This window comes from Mauremys mutica, chromosome 5, assembly GCF_020497125.1.
Source record: "Mauremys mutica isolate MM-2020 ecotype Southern chromosome 5, ASM2049712v1, whole genome shotgun sequence".
In the NCBI taxonomy this organism is placed as follows: Eukaryota; Metazoa; Chordata; order Testudines; family Geoemydidae; genus Mauremys; species Mauremys mutica.
Window position 1 is genome coordinate 104,626,469 of NC_059076.1, and position 11,164 is coordinate 104,637,632.

The window sequence follows — 11,164 nt, forward strand, 5'->3', positions numbered from 1 at the left end:
AAATGTTATATTTTAAATCAACATGCAAGCAGCAATATCACTCTCTATCTCTACATAAAGTAATACAGTCACCACTTATCTTTGAATAAATATATAAACCAAATACACACATAAAATCTACCACAAAATATCTGTCAAGAACATCCCAAAGATAGTAAATACCATCCAGTATAGAAGTTAAATGAGCCAAATCTTTAGGGATGTTTCCAGAAGATAGCCACTTTATCTTCCAAAAACCTTAATTCAAGGACTGTCGAAAATGTGCTGCCAAAACATATATAAAACTCTGCAATACATTGTAAATTTGCTCATTTTATTCCTTCCATAAGCTGTGTTTTCCCATTATCCTATTCATTAGCTCTTATCTCAATCATTACTAATTAATTCTAAACATTTTAAAGTTACTATTAAAAATGAATCATCAATATATGTATACAGCCATCAAGACATCCACAGGACTGAGCTTGTGACTAACATCCATTTTCTTTTCTGTCTACCCATTTCTTTGTTGTTGTTTTCACTCACTGGACTGTTTCAGTTCTTCAGAGAAGGAACCTTTTATTTTATCTTACTATAAAGTACAGTAAGAGCACTCAATACTTTTTAACTTTTTTCATATAAAGCCCACATTTCCGATACAGGGATCCAGTCCCATTTAGCAGCGACCTAGACAAGACCCTCCTCTCAAATACCAACATGGGAAATTCAGTATGGTCACAACTACCTGACATAAATTTGCAACCATGCTGGAATCACAAGCCTCAGATTAAGACTCCATGATATAAATAATAATGAGAAAAAAAAGTTAGAAATTGAAAAGATAGATAATTTTCTATCTATTAACAAAGGTTTACCTTAGAGGTAAAGATTTTGGTGCTTACACAATTTGGCCCTATATGTCTTTTGCCTCTAATAAACATTTAGTTCCCCCAAGCCTTTGTGGCTTTATTAACTTGTAATGCCTTTACATTTAAAATCACCAGCACAGACCCCTTATAAACTCCATTCCCAACTTTCATTTGAGGATACTAATATGCATACAGGTTGTTTCCGTATTCACACTTTAACCCATCTCTAAGTTGTCGTTCATAATGTGCTAGAAAGATCAGATGTCCTTAATTACTACTAGATACTTCCTATCCTTAGTTTAGTGTATTTTTTATACACCACTACCAAAATAAACCCTGGCTACTCATTTCAATTCAGAATTGAAGAAAAAAGATAACTAGCACAATTGCTAGTCAACAAAGTCTGTTAAACTAAGTCCTTGTGTCTGGTGATTTTTGGAAGCAAACTAAGAAGTGCAATATTGTTTAGAAGTACAACAAAATTAAAAATAGGCCAACATTACTGAAAATGTAACCTATCTTCTCTATATTTGAATTCCATTTTGAAAGGTCAGAAAATCCAGCTCAAACAACCCTCTGCATACTTTGTCTGCACAATCATTTTTGCCAGGTTTAGGGTAAACAGATAGTACTTTATCTTGTACTAAGAAAACACACACACACATACACACAATGTCTGGGTGGCATTTGATCTGATTATATATTCTCAGACAACAGAAATACTTTTTTACTCTGACAGGGTCATTTCAAGTTAGGTTATTAGTTTAAAGAAAAAAAGTCACCTGGTGACTGCAATGATTAAATCCAACATCAAAACATCACTAAAAACACTAGGTTGTTTCTTAACAGTGTATCACCAGCTGAGTAACTGGGCCTAGCTAGGAAAAGGATAACTCAGAATACCGTAAGTTAAATAAAATGGGTAAACAGAAAAAAAAATATGGCACAGTAATGTTTCCCCAATTTCAGACCATACCTGTATTCCTGACTTCTACATCTGGAGGATTTTACTAGAGACTTGTATTCACCATTCTCAGAGTTCTTCCTTAACATTCTGCAGAACTTCTGGGCTTTTCTACAGAAGAATGTCTCATCTGCTGTTGATTGGTTATTGCTCCCCCTTAAATTATTGCAGTGCAGCCCTGGATGCAGCCTAATTAAAACCAATTATGAAGAGCTAATTGTGAATAGCAGTGAGAGAGAGAGAGCAAACAATTAATTTTTCTTCTTTAAATAAAGGGCACATAACTCTACAAACTGAGAAAAAAAAGAAGAGAGGAGACATATGAGACTTCTTTCTTCCCCACCTTGGCTCAGTTGCTATCACGTTACAGTTCTTCTATTTACTTGTTAAATAGAGATATAATACAAGAAAGCAAGCAGGAAAGAACAAACAAACAAACAAAAACCCTCTGTATTCTGGGGAAGATTGGATTAGCTATCTGGAATGTTGCAGTGATTTAATGGGATTAATAATAAAGTACACCAGAGATTTATAATACTCCTAGTTGAAATATTTAGCTATATCTTTACAGTTTTCTAGCATTATTAGTAATTTACAAGAGATCTAACCAAAGATTTTTTTTTTAAAAAGTCTTTTCCAATTCCAAACACTAGATATCAAATCCACAAGGTCTATATAAGCTTCTTTTTCCTACTCCCTTTGTCTTTACCAACTGTTTTTCTTCCCTGGGGCATTCTTTCCATCACCAGCTTATATAATAATGCAGAAGGAAGGAAGCAAACACAACTTAGCAAACATTCTCATACGATTCAGCCGATCAAAGATTTCTGATCATGGGCCTGCTGGAGGTCAGACTTCAGATTTTTGAAGTAATCACACATTCTTTCTCACTCCTTTCCCCAAAAAGCATATCACACTACAAGATTAAACCTGTAACAAAAAATAAAGATTTATACTGATCCTGCAAGTTGTTTCATGTGAATGTGCTCCCATTGACTTACAGGACTAGGGCCTAAGGATGTTATTCTTGATAGAATAAAATAGCCACTATACACTGCTACTGGGAAATGTTCAGAAAATACTGAATTCCTTCAAGTGGAAATGGTCCGAATTCTTCCTAAAGAGAAACTTGGCAGGTTTATTAAATTCATGCAAGGGTTTAATTTTTAGCAGTAATTTTTGGTAGCAGAATGAAAAAGATTTTCCAATCACATTTGATAACATTTTCCAATCATTATAATCTTTATTAAATAGCTTATCTGGAGTATGTAAAAACTGTGAGGTGTGACAGTGTAATATGTATCAGCCATCTACCACATAACCCCAACAGCTGCTACTTCACAGTTTGGTGAGAAGCTTATTCACAGGCTTTAGCCTTTAAAAGGTGGGATAGATAGATTAGCATACGGTGAATACCACAGAAAAATGTAATTTCAGTAAACATCCACTTGAATTTTTAAACAAATTGTTTCAGCCCCTTTCATATTGACTTCCTACAAATATTCTAGTAAATATTATTTTTAATTCTTATGTCTGAGGCACGGAACTGGCTCCCATTACTGTACTATCCAAGTATCTGATGATTCTTAATGCAGTTATTCTCACACTAGCCGGTGAGGTAGAGAAGTGCTATTATCCCCATTTTACAAATGGAGAACAAAGTGACTTGCCCAAGGTCACAAGGGAAGTCTGTGGTATAGCAGGGACTTGCACTCACATCATATGAGTCCCAGGCTAGAGCCCTACTTACCGAATCACTCTTTCTTGCACAATTATAAATTCATAGACTCCAAGGCCAGTAGAGGCCATTGTGATCATCTCTAGTCTGACCTCCTGTACAACAGAGGCCATAGAACTTTTAGAGAAAACATCCAATCTTGATTTAAAAATTGTCAGTGATGGAGAATCTACCATGGTCCATGGTAAATTGGTCAATTGGTTAATTATGATCACTAAAAATGTATGCCTGATTTTTAGTCCAAATTCAGCCATCGGATTGTGTTATACCTTTCTTTGCTAGATTGAAAAGCCAATTATTAAATATTTCTTTCCCATTATAAATGGTAAACTTTATTCTTTGTGTACATTATAAATGTGGTAAAGTCATGATCACTTGTATTTAAGTTATTATTTTTTAGTTCTGTGATCAGTTCCTCTTTATCCATCAATGCAAGGTCTAATATAGAATTTCCCTTTGTTGGACGCAACACTTTTTGAGTTAGGAAATCATCATCTATAATATTTAGAAATTCCAAGGATATTTTAGTACTGGGAGCAAGAGACCACTACTATAAGTCACTCAAATTGAAGTCCCTCATAACCATGAAGCATTTTTTTTCCTCATATATATTATAGATTGGCTCCTTTTGCACCTGTCATGTGGTTCCTTAGTGTGATTTTGTGGTCTGTAGCAGACATCAACTAATACCAAATTGTGTGCTCGATCTGTTGGGACATTAATCCATAAGCATTCAACATCATTTTCTTTTGAGTTATCAGTGACTTGGAAACAGATAGTGCTGTTTTTGACATAGAGTGTCACTCTTCTCCACTTAGGCCCACTCGATCCTTCCTGATTTTAACATTTCAATCATGGGAATCACCTGAACAAGTTACAGTAATACCAACTAGATCGAATTTATGCTTATAAATGAGCAATCCCAGTTCTTGTTTGTTATCCAGGCTCCTAGAATTGGTGCATAAGCAATTGAAGAATTATATTATAGTTAGTATTCAGATCTCCATTGTGTAGGCATTTTACAATCACAGAGGTAAGCACAGTCATTGCACAAAAAAATGTACAGTCTGTAGCCCCAAACCTGCAAATTGCTGTGCTCCATTGACTATAATGGGACTCTGCATGGGTGCAGAGTTCTGCCTACATAGAACAACTGTCAGGATTATGTTCTAAGGACCCAATATTAACACATACATAATTTAGTATTACAAATTCTAATAGTTAAAAAAGTTATGAGATATTAAAAATAATACATTTGGGATTATTTTTATTTGTCTTCTGGTTTCTGAGCTGTTAGGATGCACTTAGGTCATGTTTTCAAGCCATTCTCCTCAATCATGAGGGCTAGAAACTAACTAGGGATCTTTCTTCTCTCTTCTTCCATGTTTTTTAAATTAAAACTGAGTTTTTCCTGCAATCCTGCAATGTTGATTCTAACAAATGAGGCCTTAAGAAAAAAAACACCAAACATCATGAGATCTATGATCAAAATCACAAGAGTTGGAAACAATAATATCTTTACCCACATGATTAGTTCCAATGATGTCACTTGATTATTTTCCTGAATCAAGTTGCACATGTACTGAAGTATCTGCAGACTTGGGGTCCTAAGACAAGTGACACTCAAAGGGTGGGAAGGAGGAGGAAATTGTATATACAATTTTTATTTATAAATATACATGTTACCTTATCGTTCCTTAACAAGCCCTTAGTTAACACATCTATTGGCAGATTTATCCTAGGAATAGTGGCAGAAGTGAGTCTTGAGGAAGGATTTAAAGAGCCAGTATGGTAGCTGCTATATGGAGAAGTTGAGGGAAAATGTTTCATGAATAAGTGACAGCGTGGAACTAGGATTTGTATGACTAGGGTGGTGTCAAGGGTGGTGTCAAGCAGGAGGTTAAAAGTGGTAGCATTGGCATAACATGAATACTAGATTTACTACTATATGAAATGTATAGATACAAAAATGCAATTTTAAACTTGCAAATTTGCCAAAAAGCCAAGAAGAAACATTTCCAAGTTGTGAGTGGTGGGTCTTCTAAAATTCCTTCTTCTAAATTGTTTCCTACTTTTGCAAAACTACCAGTACTGCCACAGGTACCAGTAGAGTTCCTTTACAGAAACAGACATGGAAGTTAATGAAAATAAATGAACTGTCACTATTGGTCCATATGCAATTTATCTTATCAAACATTTAAAAAGAAAATAAATACACTTAACTCTCATGTAACATTTTATATCTATTGATTGCAATGCACTTTATCCTCATTTTATAGATGGAGAAAGTGAAACAACTAGTTTCAGTAACAGCAGTTCAGTGGCAGATAGGGGAACAGAAGTCTGCTCTCCTGACTCTCATTCCAGAACTCTACATAAGCTGCTTCCTATAAATAAAATTGAGTTCTCATGTGGGTCCATAAAACTCCACTTCATCCTTCCTCTAGGAACAAAGCTTTGCTACTTGTCAGTGCTTGACTGAATAAAATATTCAAAGGCTATGCAGCTAAATCAGCCAACAGTAGAGCTGAAATAATATGGCAATGGCAGATCCTTCAAGGTCAACTATTGATAGAAAAAGGATTTTAAATAAAAATTGGCAATTATTTCTAAGAACGTGGAGGACAGGTGAGGCCTGAAGAGACTGAAAATTACACTTACTTTTCAGGGAGGGAAAAGTGTCAGGAAATAACAGACCAGTAAGTTAACTTCGATATTTGGAAAGATGTAAGAAATATAATAAAACTGTCAATCTCTTAGAACTTAATTATTATTATCACCGTTTTTCAATATTTATAGGACAGTGGTGCCCAAAGGCCACAGTAAAAAAACAGAGACACATTCTGCCACACTCTATACCAGTGGTTGGCAACCTTTGGCATGCGGTCCATCAGGATAATCTGCTGGCAGGCCACAAGACATTTTTTTACATTGACCTTCCACAGGCACGGCCCCCTGCAGCTTCCAGTGGCTGCAGTTTGGCGTTTCTGGACAATGGGAGTTGCAGAAAGTACCCTATAAGGGACCCTTATTCTGCATAATGCCTCACTGAAATTAAGGGGGCTCTACATGGGGGGAAGGATAGTTCAATGGTTTGCACATTGGCCTGCTAAACCAACTGTTGTGAGCTCAATCCTTGAGGGGGCCACTTAGGGATCTGGGACAAAAATCTGTCTGGGCATTAGTCCTACTTTGAGCAGTAGGTTGGATTAGATGACCTCCTGAGGTCCCTTCCAACCCTGATATTCTATGATTGCAGGTGTTCACCTACTTCAGTCAATCTGCAGGGATGGGGACTGAGAATCAAACAATAATAACAGATAAAGGAGTCAGTAACATTGGTGTATAAAAATGAAACATGCCAAACTAACTTAATGCCTTTCCTTTGAAAGGAAATCATCTTACTGTGTAAAAGAAATGCAGAGGACTAAGAGTAATTTATATACTAATAGTTTATTATCCATTTGATTTTTATAGAGCCATCCATCTGAGAATCTTAAAAGTATGTCTCACACATGAATATCATCAGCCTCACAACACCTATGTAAAGTAGTAACATTTTACCCATTTGCAGATAGAGAACATTTAGTATATGAATCTGATCATGCTGTTACTGAAGTCAATGACAAAATTCCCATTGAGTTTAGTGGGGCATGAGCAAGCCATGTAACTTGTCATGTAATTGGTCACATAGGAAGTCTCTCAGAATAGGGAACACAGGTGTCCTAAATCAAAGATCTGTGCTATACTATCCTTAGTCCCTACAACACCGTATTTCAGAGTTAAGTTCTCTCATCTAGTTCAACATGATGCTCTCATATGTGAATGATAAAACCGTAGAATACTGAAACTATTGGACCATGGAACTGTTTGGTTAAAAATAAATCAAACACAGAGAATAAATCTTAAGAATCAAGAGTCTAAAAAGCAGATAGTATTGAGTGGAAATTTACAAGTCTAAGATTCTGAGTCATTATTGAGCTGCTAGATGTAGCGGACAAAAAGCAATGCTATAATGACATAAAATCCAATAACCTCTTGATTAATTATAGAAATAGATTAAAAGTAATAAACTAACACTCAATAAAGACAAATGCAAATTTGTTGCAAAAATACGTGGCAGGGGATATGTGTGTCATGTTGGTATGTTCCATATCTTGGGTCAGCTGTTAGCCATCAGACTTTTTTTTGACTATGAGTGGACAATTATTAGGAAAAAAAAGATGACTAAAAGGGTTCATGCTATAACTTGTCTGTTATAGCAATAATGTATTCTTGTTCAAAATAAAAAAAGCCAATGAAGATTGCTGTGATTGCTATGCCTTAGTTTTAATACAGATTTAGTATTATAGTATTACACTACTAGATAAGGCAAAGTGAGTTTTTAATAATAAAAACTGAGAACAAAAATATATGGTTGATGATTATTTACTAGGGTTGACATTGAATAATTGTTTTAAAAAAGCTTTGTTCATCCTCCAGCAGCTCAGCTCACCCTGCTTCCATACTGCCTAGTCCAACAGACCCACTGCAAACTTAACTCTCCAGACCTTAGGGAAAATTTAGCTTTAAGAACATTAAGTGTCTTAGGTAAGAATTGGAGTGTCCAGTCAATAGGGAAATGTGATGAAAACAGGGCATCAGATAAAGATACTTGATATAGCTTCTTATGAGCTAGTTGTTTGATTGTCAGTACCATAAAAATGTACTTTTAAGCATATGTATTGCAGATAGTTAATAATATGTAGCTCTTATATAGTTAAGGTGGATCTTATGTAGTTAAGGTAGGCTGTTCCACTATCTATTCTAAAAGAAAGAAACTCGAAAAAGAGATTTTAAAATTAGTTTGTAACAAGATTAACTTTTTTCAGTATATGATGCTGTGACAGAAGCAGCTCCATTTTAAGCTGTAAAAATATTTCCAAAATCCTATATTTAATATTCTTCATAAAACCTAGGGGAACTGTACGGTAGGCACAATATTTTTTTTTCAATACTTAGTAATAATTTGCCTAAGGCAGGAGAAATCTTTGTTGACATAAAGCTGTCAAAGGCAGCAGCGCTCTTATGCTTCTTGCTGCCCTACCTTTGATCCCGGGGGAACCAGAAGTTTCAAGTCAATACCAAGTCCTCAACATGGACTTGTCCAAGAAATACAGATGATCATTCTTGGAGATTCAATACTCAGAAGAATCAAAAGAACATTCTGCAAGGGCCAGGCAGAAAACAGGATGAAGTGCTGCCTTCCTCCTTGGCAGGATGAAGTGCTGCCAAGACATGAGACATCACTCTAAGGGTATGTCTAGGCTACAAAATTAAGTCGATTTAATAGAAGTCGATTTTTTAGAAATTTATTTGATACAGTCAATTGTGTATGTCCCCACTAAGCGCATTAAGTAGGTGGAATGTGTCCACAGTACTGAGGCTAGTGTTGACTTTCGGAGCGTTGCACTGTGGTAGCTATCCCACAGTTCCCGCAGTCTCTGCTGCCCATTGGAATTCTGGGTTGAGCTCCCAATGCCTGATGGGGCAAAAACATTGTTGCGGGTGGTTCTGGGTACATGTCGTCAGACCCCCCCCCTTCCCTCAGTGAGAGCAATGGCTGAGAATCATTTCATACCTTTTTTCCGCGCAGACACCATAGCACGACAAGCATGGAGCCCGCTCAGATTGCCGCAGCAGTTATGAGCACTGTAAACACCACGCGCATTATCCTGCAGTGTATGTAGCACCAGAACCTACAAAAACAGGCGAGGAGGCGATGGCAGCACGGTGACGAGAGTGATGAGGACATGGACACAGACTTCTCTCAAAGCACAGGCCCTGGCAATTTGGACATCATGGTGGTAATGGGGCTGGTTCATGCCATGGAACGCCCGGGAAACAAACACAGACTGGTGGGACTGCATAGTGTTGCAAGTCTGGGATGATTCCCCGTGGCTGCGAAACTGTCGCATGCGTAAGGGCACTTTCATGGAATTTTGTGACTTGTTTTCCCCTGCCCTGAAGCGCAAGAATACCAAGATTAGAGCAGCCATCACAGTTCACAAGCAAGTGGCGATAGCCCTCTGGAAGCTTGCAACACCAGACAGCTACCAGTCAGTCAGGAATCAATCTGGAGTGTGTAAATCTACTGTGGGGGCTGCTGTGATTCAAGTAGTCAACACGATCACTGAGCTGCTGCTATCAAGGGTAGTGACTCTGGGAAATGTGCAGGTCATAGTGGATGGCTTTGCTGCAATGGGATTCCCTAACTGTGGTGGGGCAATAGATGGAACGCATATCCCTATCTTGGGACCCGAGCACCAAGGCAGCCAGTACATAAACCAAAAGGGGTACTTTTCAGTGGTGCTGCAAGCACTGGTGGATCACAAGGGATGTTTCATCAACATCAACGTGGGATGGCCGGGAAAGGTACATGACACTCGCATCTTTAGGAACTCTGGTCTGTGTGAACGGCTGCAGAAAAGCTCTTACTTTCCAGACCAGAAAATAACCGTTGGGGATGTTATCCTTGGGAACCCAGCCTACCCCTTAATGCCATGGCTCATGAAGCCATACACAGGCACTTTGGACAGTAGTCAGGAGCTGTTCAACTATAGACTGAGCAAGTGCAGAATGGTGGTAGAATGTGCCTTTGGACGTTTAAAAGCACATTGGCACAGTTTACTGACTCAGTTAGACCTCAGCTAAACTAATGTTCCCATCATTATTACTGCTTGCTGTGTGCTCCACAATATCTGTGAGAGTAATGGGGAGACATTTATGGTGGGGTGGGAAGTCAATGCAAATCACCTGGCTACTGATTACGCGCAGCCAACAGCAGGGCGGTTAAAAGAGCACAGCAGGGTGTACTGTGCATGGGAGAAGCTTTGAAAACCAGTTTCATAACTGGCCAGGCTACGGTGTGAAAGTTCTGTTTGTTTCTCCTTGATTAAAATCCTCCCCCTCGGTTCACTCTACTTCCCTGTAAGCCAACCGCCCTCCCCTCCCTCCTTTGATCTCCGCTTGCAGAGGCAATAAAGTCATTGTTATTTCAAATTCATGCATTCTTTATTACTTCATCACACAAATGGGGGGATAACTGCCAAGGTAGCCCGGGGGGAGGGAGGGTGAGGAAACACCGGGTGGGGTGGTAGAGGTGGGGAGGAGGGAAGGACAAGGCCATACTGCACTTCAAAACTTATTGAATGCCAGCCTTTTGTTGCTTGGGCAGTCCTTTGAGGTGGAGTTGTTGGGTGCCCGGAGGCCCAGCACATTCTTGGGCGTCTGGGTGAGGAGGCTATGGAAATTGGGGAGGAGGGCGGTTCATTACACAGGGGCTGCAGTGGTGGTCTGTGCTCCTGCTGCCTTTCCTGCACCTCAACAATACACTGGAGAATATCAGTTTTATCTTCTAGTAGCCTCAGCATTGCATCCTGCCTCCTCTCATCACGTTGACACCGCCGATCATCATGACGCTGATGCCACATGTCCTCGCGTTCATTTAGTGCTTTCCTGCACTCTGACAATGTCTGCCTCCATGAATTCCACTGGGGTCTTTCAGTGTGGGAGGACTGCATGAGCTCAGAGAACATTTAATCACAAGTACATTTTTTCTGCCTTCTAATCTTC